Here is a 16,187-nt window from a genome sequence, read left to right as displayed (position 1 = left end):
ATTAATTACCCACGCTTGTGGATAAATTTATTAATAAATTATCCACGCTTGTGGATAAATTTATAAACAAATTATCTGCGCTTGTGAATAAATTTAATAATAAATTATCCACGCTTGTGGATGGATTAATTAATAAACTATCCACGCTTGTGGATAAATTTATAAATACATTTTCAACGTGTGTGGATAAATAATAAATTATCCAAGCTTGTGGATAAATTTATAAATAAATTATACACGCTTAGGGATAAATTTATAAATAAATTATCCACGCTTGTAATTAAATTTATAACAAAATTATCCACGCTTGTGGATAAACTTATAGATACATTTTCAAATTGTGGGGATAAATTTATAAATTGTTTATCCACGCTTGTGGATAAAGTTTATAAATAGTTTATCTACGCTTGTGGATAAAGTTTATAAATAGTTTATCCACGCTTGTGGATAAAGTTTATAAATAGTTTATCCACGCTTGTGGATAAAGTTTAAAAATAGTTTATCCACGCTTGTGGATAAAGTTTATAAATAGTTTATCCACGCTTGTGGATAAAGTTTATAAACAAAGTATCCACGCTTCTGAATAAATTTATTAATAAATTATCTACGCTTCTGAATAAATTTATTAATAAATTATCCACGCTTGTGGATAAATTTATTAATAAATTATCCATGCTTGTGGATAAATTTATAATAAAATTATCCACTCTTATGGATAAATTTATGAATAAATTATCCAAGCTTGTGGATAAATTTATAAATAAATTATCCACGCTTGTGGATAAATTTATAATTAAATTATCTACACTTGTAGATGTATTGATTGTCAAAATTCCAAAATCAGAGTTGTATTTGAAGACAAACTGTCTGGTGTAAACGCCTAGTAATAAACCTATTGGGTTTTAAATGTCAATTCCATTGCGTATACGTCAAATTTCTAAAGGCCCCCACTCATTAGTCAGTCTGTGCCGTCAGTCCGATGAACCCTTTCTGTATGTGTGACTGACAAGTGTGTAGCACCAACCATCAGTCAAGTCTAAAAATCTTGAATTTCTCCTCCACAAATGAATGATTTCTACGTTTTTTGTGTTCCTACACGAACATTATTTTCTGTTTTTCAAAATTGTTTATTGACAATTTGAAAATAAACACAATTCACCAAGACTGATGGGGGTTCACAAAGACATAAATACAACAAGATAAGACATTTCTTTTGCTATCCCAGCTAGCATTTGGAAGCCTGTTTGTTCAAAAATCACATTGAGGAGTCTTTTTAGAGTCCTTTTGGTGATCAAAAATTGATTAAGTCGCTTGTGTGATCAGAAAGGGACTCGAAAGTGACTCCCTGTAATGATTAAAAAGAGTTCAATTTAAAATACAACAACAAATGTGTAGCAATCACAAATAAATCATTGAGGTGTTTAAAATGTGACAATTTTTTGTTATTTATTGTCACATTTTGATCATCTGGAAGATTGAAAAATGCTTAATCAAAAAAGGGTCATACAGGTGTTTGAAAAGTGATTATAATTATGTATACTCTGATCATATTTTGAACAGTTAGGTGACTAAAAACTGATTGTTTTGTTTTATTTTTATTTGGTTGTAATTATTTATAAATAAAAAAATAAAATTCTCATATACACTTTCTACAAAATTTTGATATAAATGTAACGTATAATATTAAAGGTACAGACAAACACAACACAACAGGTTTTGCCAAGTGAAATGAAGAAGCAGTATACTAACCACCAAGCAACATAAAGGATAATTAAAAGACATAACAAAGCAGAAAAGACTATAAAACAAAGGAAAGAAACAAAGAAGAATAAAAAGAAATTTTTTTTAATTTATTTCGTCTAACAAAAAGACTCATAAATGACTCCCTAAAGATTCATAAATGATTATAAACATGACTCTAAAAAGACTCGAAAAAGGGTCCGAAATTAATCTACAAAACACCAATAAATGATTGAAATACGACTCGAAAAAGACTCATTTGTGATTTGTTTAGAAGAGTCGCCTGAGGTTATGTTTTCCTACCGACAAAGGAGTCATTTATGATCAGAAAATGAGCTCATATTCTAGCTTTTTAATCGTGCAGTCGGATCAAAAAAGACTCGAATTTGATTAAAATTTTCAAAAAATGCTGACTGGGATCACTCTTCAGTGAATGGCTTTTGAATTTAACATAATGTTATGTTACGATATGGTGATATAACATTTTTTTCTTTTATACATTTTTACGTATTTAACCGAATTTACCGATCCAATTGACATGGAATTATTCTTGAATAGATCCTTGAATTCATAAATTTCGTTTCTGATACCATTACATGAAATGTTCCTCCTTGGTTGCGATTTTGAATTAACTGCAACCTGTTAAGGGTAATGTTTCTATACATAGTTTCGTAAACATTTTTTTGTTGCATGCATTTTGTCAGGTCTTTATACCTTTATGTCTTTGGGGTTCATTTTGAAATCAAAACTATTTTGATTTTCATCAGTCTTGAAAAAGTCACACATACATTCTCAAAATTTCAAAAATTTACACATACTCCCAGATAGCATTTAGAAGACTGTTTTTTCAAAAATCACATTGAGGAGTCTTTTTAGAGTCCTTTTGGTGATCAAAAATTGATTAAGTCGCTTGTGTGATCAGAAAGGGACTCGAAAGTGACTCCATGTAATGATTAAAAAGAGTTCAATTTAAAATACAACAACAAATGTGTAGCAATCACAAATAAATCATTGAGGTGTTTAAAATGTGACAATTTTTTGTTATTTTTTGTCACATTTTGATCATCTGGAAGATTGAAAAATGCTTAATCAAAAAAGGGTCATACAGGTGTTTGAAAAGTGATTATAATTATGTATACTCTGATCATATTTTGAACAGTTAGGTGATTAAAAACTGATTGCTTTGTTTTATTTTTATTTGGTTGTAAATAAAAAAATAAAATTCTCATATACACTTTCTACAAAATTTTGATATAAATGTAACGTATAATATTAAAGGTACAGACAAACACAACACAACAGGTTTTGCCAAGTGAAATGAAGAAGCAGTATACTAACCACCAAGCAACATAAAGGATAATTTAAAAAGACATAACAAAGCAGAAAAGACTATAAAACAAAGGAAAGAAACAAAGACGAATAAAAAGAAAATTTTTTTAATTTATTTCGTCTAACAAAAAGACTCATAAATGACTCCCTAAAGACTCATAAATGATTATAAACATGACTCTAAAAAGACTCGAAAAAGGGTCCGAAATTAATCAACAAAACACCAATAAATGATTGAAATACGACTCGAAAAAGACTCATTTGTGATTTGTTTAGAAGAGTCGCCTGAGGTTATGTTTTCCTACCGACAAAGGAGTCATTTATGATCAGAAAATGAGCTCATATTCTAGCTTTTTAATCGTGCAGTCGGATCAAAAAAGACTCGAATTTGATTAAAATTTTCAAAAAATGCTGACTGGGCTACCATAAATGCTGGCAGTCAGACTGACTATAGTCATTATAATGAGTGGGGCCTTTAATAAAGAAGGTTAACCCGAAAAAAAAAAACCTATAATATAAACAAGCTATAAGTCATAATAATAATTCATTTAATATTTTTAATCTATATATATAAAAATGGTGTAAAAAATGTATAGTAATTCATAAAATGAGAACGGCTAGGCCGATTTCTGTACAATTTTTTGTCAGTTATTCGCATTTTCGAGGAGAAGGTCTTTGCGGAAGAACATTTTGGAAAATCCCTCTGGAAAAGTCGGAAAATTGGAAAAATCGAAAATTGAGTTTTTGTATGAAATTTTATTCCTTAATAGCGAGACGAAGTTCGCCGGGTCCGCTAGTTCAATATGAAAATGTAACAAACTAAATAGCAAATAGAATATTCTTCTCATCTTATTGTAGGTGACTATAAAAAATCCCCCAAAATTAGTGTCTTTATCTAACTCTCTCGCCGCTCTTTTGTAAATTTCACAATGTTTGGCAAATTAAAGCTCTCTCCCTCTCTCTTATATTAATTTGTTTTTTATTTCTCCGTCAAAAAATGACTTGATGGCAAATCTCTTGTAAAACACCTGTCAGTATTTTTGTCTCACACTCTCGTATTTACGGTTATAATATATATAAACGGGAACGGGAACTAACGGTTATAATATAAATGCCGGTAAAACTATGACTTTGCGCCAAAATGAGACATGTCATATTAGGGCTGTTCGATAACTTCGCAAGAAAAAAGTATTGGCAAGATCTTGCAACTACTTGCAAGTACTTCACATTTCTCTTTCACTAAACAAGTTTGTTATCGAACAGCATTTTGTCACAAGGGACAAGGGAGGCGGTCATTCTCACTCTCGAAACCCCCATCAAATAAATGTTTCAAAGAGACTGACCACCTCTCAGTTGACAGTTAAACAATTTCAATTTCCTAATGAATTTCAACAAACCACCATCAGTCTAAAAGTTTAAGTGCAAGGTGATGATGCATTGTCAGGCAGTCACGCAGAGCCATTTAAAACAACAACAAGTTAATATTAATTAATTAATAAAAATATGGAAATTAAAGGAGCTACTGAACTCTTTCCCGAAATCACAATTCAAAGCGACGAAGAGAGCGAAGAAGAAGATGATAATAATTACAATGAAGGAGGGAGTAACCCCAATCAAAATGACAAAGAAACCCCACAACCCGAAGAAAACAGCATTGATTTTGAAAAATATGTTAAGGAAACCTATGGAAATCGTGTTAAACTATTAGAACGTTCACGGTTTGATGAAACTGAACGTCCCCTTTTTATTGCCTTTAATCATTTTCGTGAAAAATGTTCACATCACCTGTATTGGTTGGATGCCGTTCATCGGTTATCTCTAAAATATGGTGAAGAAATTGAATTTATTGTTGCCGATCAAATTGATATGGATGTAATATATCCCAATACAAATCCTTTGGATTATTTCAGTTGTTTTGTGAGACCAGAGGATGAAAATATTAAGATATTTGTTAGAGATCAAAGGAAACGAATGATGGAATTCTTTCATGCCTATAATACGGATGAGGTTTTAATGGAATTATGTGATAATTTAATAAGTGGCAAATTGTTTATCTCTCAACCCATAGCGGAGGAAAATACAAATATTTTGGTAAAAATATGTGTCCATTTGAATTTTGATGAATTTGTTGCTAATTCTACCAGAGATGTGTTGTTAATTGTGGGTTTGGATGAATATCAACCGGAAGAAGAAGGAGAACCAAATTATGAACAACTTGCCAAGGAATTCAGGGACTCAAATCTTGATATTATTTACATAGATGGTGATAGAAATTATATACCCTTTGAATATTATGTTCACTGCTATCCCACCATATTGTTTATACCTCATAATGACAAAAAGGGTTTCGTACGTTTTGATATGGGTCCCAGAGATACAGAAAATTTACGCAATTTCCTGCAACAAAATATTGAAGCTGGAGGCAAGCAACTAAGGCATGAAATACATGAATCATGGAAATACAAACCCTTTAGCTTGCCAGGGAATGAGGAAATTTCCTATGAGAAGTTGCAGGAATATCTGACAACAAATTTTCCAAATTCATTTGGAGTTTTGGAGCGGCAAACATTCCTTACGTTAAGAAATTGCTTTATAATATATTTTATGGACCTCAAAGGAAAAGGTGTAAGATACTACCTTGAGTGGTTACAGATATTACATCAAGTGGCCAATGCCAGACATGGTTACAGTACAACCTTTCTGGTAGGCGATCTCCAGGACATTGCTGCCATTTATCCCAAATGGTATCACAAACATTTAAGTGAGCTGAAATTTGATTCATCTAAGCCACAAATCTATGCCTTTGATTTTCTCAAACATTCCTTTAGAATTCATCGGGAATTTCCAACCCCAGCCTCTTTGTGTTATTTTACATTTGAATTAGAACATCATGGGCTGTACTTCTCACAACCCAGATCTTCGGTTTGTAATACCACCAACCCGGTCACCTCATGTATTTCTGATAATTTTCACATTTTTATGAAGAACTATAAATGTAATAAATTTTTAACAATTTATTGGGATGACGAAATGAAAGAAAATAAAAATCTGTTCAAAATTTTAAATCAAATTGCCGAAGAAGCAATTCGTTTTAGAGAAATAAAATTTCTAAAAATTAATGCAAAATTAAATTATTTAGCTTTAGAATATCAATATCCCAGATATCCAATATATTTTTATATTCCAGCCAATAATCCGGAAGAGGCTACTGTACGTTATATTAGTAAAGAGACAAGTAAAAAGGAGGACATCATGGAATTTTTACAGTCAATGATTAAAAGATAAATTAAATGGTTCAAATCCAAATAACTTCAAAGTGGTGTAAATAAATTTTATTTTTAATTACATAATTATTGTTTTTTTAATTAGTTGAAAAAATATTTTTAAAAAAATCCACGCCTGTGAAGGGTCGTTGAAAAATATTCTTAAAAAAATCCAGGCCTGTGAAGGAAGGGTTGTTGAAAAAATATTCTTAAAAAAATCCACGCCTGTGAAGGAAGGGTCGTTGAAAAAATATTCTTAAAAAAATCCACGCCTGTGAAGGAAGTGTCGTTGAAAAATATTCTTAAAAAAATCCAGGCCTGTGAAGGAAGGGTCGTTGAAAAAATATTCTTAAAAAAATCCACGCCTGTGAAGGAAGAATCGTTGAATATATTCTTAAAAAAATCCACGCCTGTGAAGGAAGGGTCGTTGAAAAAATATTCTTAAAAAAATCCACGCCTGTGAAGGAAGAATCGTTGAATATATTCTTAAAAAAATCCACGACTGTGAAGGAAGGGTCGTTGAAAAAATATTCTTAAAAAATCCACGCCTGTGAAGGAAGGGTCGTTGAAAAAATATTCTTAAAAAATCCACGCCTGTGAAGGAAGGGTCGTTGAAAAAATATTCTTAAAAAAAAATCCACGCCTGTGAAGGAAGGGTCGTTGAAAAAATATTCTTAAAAAAAGCCACGCCTGTGAAGGAAGGGTCGTTGAAAAAATATTCTTAAAAAAATCCACGCCTGTGAAGGAAGGGTCGTTGAAAAAATATTCTGAAAAAATCCAAGCCTGTGAAGGAAGGGTCGTTGAAACAATATTCTGAAAAAATCCAAGCCTGTGAAGGAAGGGTCGTTGAAAAAATATTCTTAAAAAAATCCACGCCTGTGAAGGAAGGGTCGTTGAAAAAATATTCTGAAAAAATCCAAGCCTGTGAAGGAAGGGTCGTTGAAACAATATTCTGAAAAAATCCAAGCCTGTGAAGGAAGGGTCGTTGAAAAAATATTCTTAAAAAAATCCACGCCTGTGAAGGAAGGGTCGTTGAAAAAGTATTCTTAACCCAGATATGCCCAGCGTCCTATATATAGGACACACAAAATTCTTGCTAATTTGATATGTTATGTTTATCAAAGTACCGTTTATTTTGGTGATATACTCAGTACACATCTGTAGCTCTTGGGATATTATGTGATTCCATTATTTTGAGCTACTATTTTTGAGTTTTGAGGTCTAGTTCATCGAAGTTGCCACCTATCGCTTAGTTTTTACAATGATTTGCGTTATGACCGATTAATTATTGGGTAGTTTTATAACGAAAACATACATGATGTGGAGCCTACTACGAAAAAACGTTAACTAGATGCCGAAAAGGTGTCTTTGGACTATATGTCAAATGTTTTGTGTCCCATAACTCCAAGTTATAAGATAAAACCCTGTGTCCAAAAGTGGCCTCAAAAACCACTTTTTTCAAAAAATTTTTAAAAAACATATAAACATACTGTTATTATTTCACATTTGCTTCTAAAATAATATAAAAATACTTTTAAAATGATCACGATCAAGCAATGGGCATATCTGGGTTAAAAAAATCCACGCCTGTGAAGGAAGGGTCGTTGAAAAAATATTCTTAAAAAAATCCACGCCTGTGAAGGAAGGGTCGTTGAAAAATATTCTTAAAAAATCCTCGCCTGTGAAGGAAGGGTCGTTGAAAAAATATTCTTAAAAAAATCCACGCCTGTGAAGGAAGGGTCGTTGAAAAAATATTCTTAAAAAAATCCACGCCTGTAAACGAAGGGTCGTTGAAAAAATATTCTTTAAAAAATCCACGCCTGTGAAGGAAGGGTCGTTAAAAAAATATTCTTAAAAAAATCCACGCCTGTAAACGAAGGGTCGTTGAAAAAATATTCTTTAAAAAATCCACGCCTGTGAGAGAAGGGTCGTTGAAAAAATATTCTTTAAAAAATCCACGCCTGTGAGAGAAGGGTCGTTGAAAAAATATTCTTAAAAAAATCCACGCCTGTGAGAGAAGGGTCGTTGAAAAAATATTCTTAAAAAAATCCACGCCTGTGAAGGAAGGGTTGTTGAAAAAAATATTCTTAAAAAAATCCACGCCTGTGAGAGAAGGGTCGTTGAAAAAATATTCTTAAAAAAATCCACGCCTGTGAGAGAAGGGTCGCTGAAAAAATATTCTTAAAAAAATCCACGCCTGTGAAGGAAGGGTTGTTGAAAAAAATATTCTTAAAAAATCCACGCCTGTGAAGGAAGGGTTGTTGAAAAAAATATTCTTAAAAAAATCCACGCCTGTGAAGGAAGGGTCGTTGAAAAAAATATTCTTAAAAAAATCCACGCCTGTGAAGGAAGGGTTGTTGAAAAAAATATTCTTAAAAAATCCACGCCTGTGAAGGAAGGGTTGTTGAAAAAAATATTCTTAAAAAATCCACGCCTGTGAAGGAAGGGTCGTTGAAAAAAATATTCTTAAAAAAATCCACGCCTGTGAGAGAAGGGTCGTTGAAAAAATATTCTTAAAAAAATCCACGCCTGTGAGAGAAGGGTCGCTGAAAAAATATTCTTAAAAAAATCCACGCCTGTGAAGGAAGGGTTGTTGAAAAAAATATTCTTAAAAAATCCACGCCTGTGAAGGAAGGGTTGTTGAAAAAAATATTCTTAAAAAAATCCACGCCTGTGAAGGAAGGGTCGTTGAAAAAAATATTCTTAAAAAAATCCACGCCTGTGAAGGAAGGGTTGTTGAAAAAAATATTCTTAAAAAATCCACGCCTGTGAAGGAAGGGTTGTTGAAAAAAATATTCTTAAAAAATCCACGCCTGTGAAGGAAGGGTCGTTGAACATTTCAAAATTTTGAGTTATTGGCCATTTGTTGAAAAGGTGCATTTGTGTTAGGAAAAACAGTCCCTAGTGGCCCACCGATAATGTTTTACTTGTGATTTCGCCAATGTTACGAAAAGCACTTTGTGCATTACGGGGAATTACATAACAAAGCTACATATAAAAATGTGTATGTATATACCATTGTTGTTCTTTATTATTCTCTCTTACTTTTGCGATAGATTGTATTTGCTTGGAAACAAGCTTTTGTATTCAGTATTCATTTCAAGCTGACTAAGGCATCAGCTGTTCATTATTAGCGGGCAATTTAGTTGTCGGTCATGGAAGAAGAGCTTACAATTTTGAATAATATCTGTATCGAAGATGTCTCTAATGGGACAAACGGACCCCGTAAACCATTTGCCGAATCTACAATGGCGGCGGACAACTATATAGATTTAAATGAATATCTAATATATCTATCTAATTGCCGCAATTGTTTAAAACTTTTGGACCGTTCAACATTCCAACAAATTTCACAACCCATTCTACTTGCCTTCAACCATTTTCGTGAAAAATGCTTTTATCATCGAAAATGGTTGGATCTGATGGTTAAGGTGGCTTTGAAATATGACAAATCTATTCTATTTCTTGTGGGCGATCAAATGGACCTGGATTTGATGTATCCTTATAAGAATCCAGCGGATTTTTTCTTATCTGTAAACAAACCAGAAAATGAAAATTTGCAAATATTTGCCATGGATAAAGGGAGGCGGATTAGACATTTTGGATACTCGCAATGCAATGAAAATACCTTGGACAATCTGTTACTTGTTTGTAAGTCACTAATGGCAGGAAGTTTGTTCGTCTCCCAGCCCATTGTGGAACGAAATAACGACGAGGAGGAGGAGGAGCAGTATCTCAAGATTTGTGTTCACAAAAATTACAATGAATTGGTCGGGGATTCAAAGAGTAATATTTTGCTAATTATCGAATTGCAAGATTTCCAAGTACCTTATAATGGACGAAGTTATAATTATGAAAAAATCGCCCAGTGGTGTGCCATAGATTATCAAGTTGAAACCTACTACATAAATGGCCATAAGAATTACATACCCTTTGAGTTTAGCAAACATCGTTATCCCCAATTGATTTACATTCCCTGCCATGAAAAGCAGAATTTTCTACATTACTCGGGGCGGAGCAGTAAAACAGAAAATGTTCTCAATTTTGTAAGGGATAATGTTGGAGAACAGGGTAATATTCAAAGGAAAATGGCTTTAGCAAAAATAAGGCACAAGAACCTGAATTTGCCACCCGATATCCACATTAACCTAGACAATGTGCAACAATATATTGCAAATAATTACGGTGGATCATTTACATTTTTAGAACACCAAAATTTCCACAATATTAAAAATCCCATTATAATATATTTTATGGATTTCAAAAACAAAGGTTTCAATTACTACTTAACGATGCTACAACAAATTTACAATGTCTCCAAAGCCAAGTATGGCTATGGTATTGAGTATATTGTAGCAGATTTCCAAGATATCGACATATTATATCCAATATGGTATAATGGAAAATATTTACAAGAAGATTTTAAATTACAAAAATCCGATATTTTGCTATATAAAATCGATAGATTAAAAAGAATTTATAAAATTGAAAACCTAAAGACCACTTCATCTCTGTTTTATAATTCATATTATTTCAATTACACCCAACTTTACTATTCTCAACCATGGCCAAAGAAGACTAAGGATATCATAACACCTTGTGTGGCCAATAATTTAGCAAAAATTATAGACAATTGTAAAAAGCAGATATTTTTAACAATTTATAGATCAAATTGTAAAGATTCTTTGGAAATATTAGAAATATTAAAGAATGTTGTTGTTGGTGTTGCTAAAAAATTTCATTTGAAATTCTTAAAAATAAATGCAAATTTGAATTATATCCCTTTGGAGTATTCGTATCATAAATATCCTGTACATTTCTTTATACCCCAATGTAATAAGCAGCAATATACTGTTCGTTATATAAGCAATCATCATAAAACTAAAGAAGAAATTTTAGAATTTTTAAATGATTAAAAAATGATTAAGAATATTTTAAACGCTAATCGCGGATTTTTATATTTTTCCTATATTCAAACATTTTTAAAGAATATTTTTAACTATAATCGTGGATTTTTAAAGAATATTTTTAACTATAATCGTGGATTTTTAAAGAATATTTTTAACTATAATCGTGGATTTTTAAAGAATATTTTTAACTATAATCGTGGATTTTTAAAGAATATTTTTAACTATAATCGTGGATTTTTAAAGAATATTTTTAACTATAATCGTGGATTTTTAAAGAATATTTTTAACTATAATCGTGGATTTTTAAAGAATATTTTTAACTATAATCGTGGATTTTTAAAGAATATTTTTAACTATAATCGTGGATTTTTAAAGAATATTTTTAACTATAATCGTGGATTTTTAAAGAATATTTTTAACTATAATCGTGGATTTTTAAAGAATATTTTTAACTATAATCGTGGATTTTTAAAGAATATTTTTAACTATAATCGTGGATTTTTAAAGAATATTTTTAACTATAATCGTGGATTTTTAAAGAATATTTTTAACTATAATCGTGGATTTTTAAAGAATATTTTTAACTATAATCGTGGATTTTTAAAGAATATTTTTAACTATAATCGTGGATTTTTAAAGAATATTTTTAACTATAATGGTGGATTTTTAAAGAATATTTTTAACTATAATCGTGGATTTTTAAAGAATATTTTTAACTATAATCGTGGATTTTTAAAGAATATTTTTAACTATAATCGTGGATTTTTAAAGAATATTTTTAACTATAATCGTGGATTTTTAAAGAATATTTTTAACTATAATCGTGGATTTTTAAAGAATATTTTTAACTATAATCGTGGATTTTTAAAGAATATTTTTACCTAAAATCGAAAATATTTAATGAATATGTTTTCCTAAAATCGAAAATATTTAATGAATATGTTTTCCTAAAATCGAAAATATGTAATGAATATTTTTTCCTAAAATCGAAAATATTTAATGAATATTTTGTCCTAAAATCCACATTTTTGAAGAAAATTTGATGAAGTATATTCAGAATATTTTTTCCTAAAATCAAATTTTTTTAAGAATATTTTTTTATTCTTAAATCCGAAAATTATAAAAAAAAATATTTCCTTAGGCGTGGATTTTTAAACAATATTTTTTCATAAAATCGAAATTTTTTAATGAATATTTTTCATAAAAGCAACAAATTTTTAAGAATATTTTTTCCTATAATCGTGGATTTTTAAAGAATATTTTTCCAACAATAGTGGATTTTTAAGAAAAATTGTCCAACAATAGTGGATTTTTATAGAATACTTTTTAAAATCGAAAATTTTTACCCAGCAAAATGTTCGATGCCAAAGATGCTATTCAAGAATGGGTGCAAGTGAAATGGAATGTCATTTTTTCAGCATCTTCACTCATTCTTTTTACAAGAGCGTGACCCCCAAAAGATGCAATTCATTTTCAGATCCTAAGCATGTCATCTTTACTAACTCGATGGAATGGCATCTTCAACAATTCTTTGGAATGGCATCTATACCAATCCTTTGGCATGCCATCTTAACCAATTCCCAAGAATAGCATTTTCACTAATCTTTGGCATGTCATTTTCACCAACCCTTTGGCATGTAATTTTCACGTCTTGTTCGGAAATGATTTTAATTTTTTTATTTTATTAATTCAAAGGAATTAATGAAATAACTATAATTTATTTATCATCATAAAGTTTACATCTATATTTGCAGTTTGTTCTCGTTGTTGTAACAATATGTTTGTATTCTCATTTTTCTGCTTAATCTGACTCTTGGTCTTTCAGTCGTAAGAATGTGGCTATTTCGCTATTTATATGGTTTGGTAGGGCAATTGAAAAGGAGCAGTGTGTCGTGGGGGCCTGTGCTGTATGCTGGGCAGATGTTTTCCACGGTGTCATCAGTACTTGCCCTATAGGAATTTTGACGGCTGCACCATCCCGAGCGTATTGACCCAAAACTACTCTGGTTTGTTCTGACAGCTGGCGCTTCTCAGCTGCGATAGATGGTGTATGTTCTTCAAGGACCACATTCACACGATAACTGTTTACAGCATCTGCGACTGCATTCGTGTGAATGCTACTTAAACCTGGTTGAAAGGCTTGTTGATCTAGAGGTTCTCCTGGCTGCCTGGGCCTGTGGTCTGAAGCAGTTGTTGTTCTACTTATGGATCCTATGCTATTGATCGGCAACTGGAAAGTTATTTCTGATGGTGGCCAGAAGGGTCCTTGCTACGGGCGACAAAATCGGCCTGTAAGATTCACCTTTGCTGGCATCCTTTTCGGGCTTCAGTAGCTGGCCTATTTTCCAGACTTCGGGAACGATGTGTTTGGCAAGCGACAGGTTGTAAATTTAAGGGAGAAACTTGACTTCCGGCTGTCCCAGCTGTGGCAGTCTAAACACCGCCGCTGCACCGCAACAGAGTTTACTTCGTCCACTCTCAGCCACTGATTTTGTTTTATCTTACAAAAGCTTTTCTATTATCTTCTCATCACCAGTTCAGATTTCGACATGGACTCCAACAGCACTCCTTTAAGAATTTCTGTTCATGAACCTACATTTAATTTGTAATTTTATAACAAAATTTTTGGAAATGTATACTCTTTTGTTTTGATGTCGCTACATGTAGGGATGTACAAATCGACTTGTTTTTTTTTTTGTAGTGATCTGTAAAAATGATTCAAATGCTGATGAAAAGATCGGATCTTTCACGACTACCTTTGCATGGGTTTAAATGCTAATGAAAAGATCGGATCTTTCACGACTTCATTTGAACCAATGCAAAAGATCCAGTGAAATCATGGCATCTCATGGAACCACTTCCATAAAATTTTGCTGGGTAATGAATATTTGTTCCTATAATAGACAAATTTTCCGACTGCTTCGGATCCTCAATACCAAATATTAATGTTCTCAAAAATGTTTGCAAAAAATATTAGAATACCTAAAATTTATATGGGGCTTACCAGAACGTTGTAGCAACGCAACTATTCTCGTTCGTGTATCGCCTTCAGTTACCTTGTTTATCAGTGTAAAGATTAAAAATTCTACAACCTGGACTGGCTGCATAAAAGGTGAGTGGTGAGTGGGTTTAACTGGGCAGTCAACCAGATGCAGCTTATCGTGCGGTCCCTGTCCACAAGTGGGGCATGTGTTGGGTACCGTGCTGTTAATTAGGACCCAATACGAATTGAGGCGACTGTCTCGTCCAGATCATATATAATTGTTCCACAAACATTCCTAACGGGACAAGGGAGACTTCTCTCATATCATTGAGTGCACCCCGATTCATATTAGCTCAATGATATGGGACCTACTGTTTATTGACGAGTCCGAACGGCGTGTCTTAAGACACCACTTGTAGAGAAGTTTTACATGGCTGAAATACTCAGGAAATGTCGCCAACGTTACTGAAGGGTATTTTGCCACTGTTGAAAATTTGCATTGCACCCCGGTGACACCCGACGTCCAGATCATAATTGTGCAAAAAAAAAAACTCATCGACGAAGTTGGAGTCACTCTGTGAGATGTTCTGAAGCTGCAAGCAGAACATAACTCCTATCGTAGTAGTCCTCTAGGGGGCTTAGACCAGAGCAGCATCAGAAAATCAACCGTTTCCTATATCAATTACATCTCACCTATGTCGACATTTGGTGGATGCGGTTCTGGCAAATGGAACAGATCCATCCAGGCAAGGGCCAATAGAATTTGGAGCAGTCATTCCGCTATGTATTGCCATTTCCATGGTTAAAAAATATACAAGCACAAACAACAAATTCTTGAAGTGACGTCTCCTGGTCGAAGATTCCTCCGCGTCAATCCGGCGCATAGAACCGGCCACCGTGGTATTGATCCTACTCATTTCTCATTTAAATTGGTTGTTCGCAGGGCTTTTTTAGAGCTTTTGGGTCATTATTTCAGGAAGTATGAATTGTCTACTAAAATACATATCAGTGGACTTAAGCGAAAATGTTGGACTTTTGCGGAGGATGTGTTCTTGAACCAAATTAAAATGGAAGGCCATAGGGGGTTTTTACACCCTTCGGGCTGTTTTCTCAAGAAGTATGGACTTGCCCCTGAAACAACTTTTGCCATCGTAATTAAGGCAGCGAATGTAAGTTGCTTCAACAAAAATCAAAGTGATTCAATAGCAGGTCTTAAAGTGAACTTATCCAAAATTTTGTGTGGGAGGTACGGGATGGATTGGACAAATATAGTCCATATTCGAACCTGATCTATATCTGGTAGATATTATGAGAATGTGTAAAGTATGGACCAAATCGGTAACATATTTTCCGAACATTTTCGAACTTTTGTGGGTGAGGTACCGGAAGGAGTGGACCGATATAATCCATCTTTGAACTTGAACTAAATTTGGACAAAATATTACGAAAGCCAAATTTTGGACCGAATCGGCAGATCCGTTCGAGAGTTATCTTGCGCTCCAACCACTACACACGGTGTCATAGGGTTTTTTGTGACTTTCAGGCTATTTTCTCAGGAAGTATGGACTTGCCCCTAATGAAACTTACAGCGTCGTATAGAGGACAGCGAACACAACTTGCGTAAAATCAAAGCGATTCGAGACCAGGTCCTGAACTGAACTTTTCCGAAATTTTGTGTGGGAGGTACCCGAAGGAGTAGACCGATTGAGTCCATATTGGAACCTCATCTAAGTTTGGTAGAAATTACACGATGTGCAAAGTGTGGACCAAATCGGTTATTCCCTTCGAGAGTTATCGTGCGCAAAAGTTTTGCGAGCATTTTTGAACATTTGTGGGGGAGGTACCTGAAGGAGTGGAGCTATATGGCCCATCTTCGAACTTAAATCGAATCTGGACAAAATATTTCGATACCCAAAATTTCGTGCGCACCAGCCAGCCAGACAGACGGACATTGCTAGATCT

At 33.0% G+C, this 16,187-nt stretch overlaps 1 protein-coding gene across 1 annotated transcript in view; it reads right to left on the bottom strand.

The window, feature by feature from the left end:
- Positions 1 to 16,187, bottom strand: part of LOC141394836 (uncharacterized) — a 149,845-nt gene that overhangs the window by 111,281 nt on the left and 22,377 nt on the right. The window lies entirely within an intron of this gene.

This window comes from Musca autumnalis, unplaced genomic scaffold, assembly GCF_047663935.1.
Source record: "Musca autumnalis isolate F117 unplaced genomic scaffold, ASM4766393v1 scaffold_1, whole genome shotgun sequence".
NCBI lineage: Eukaryota > Metazoa > Arthropoda > Insecta > Diptera > Muscidae > Musca > Musca autumnalis.
This window is presented reverse-complemented; position numbering and strand designations above follow the sequence as displayed.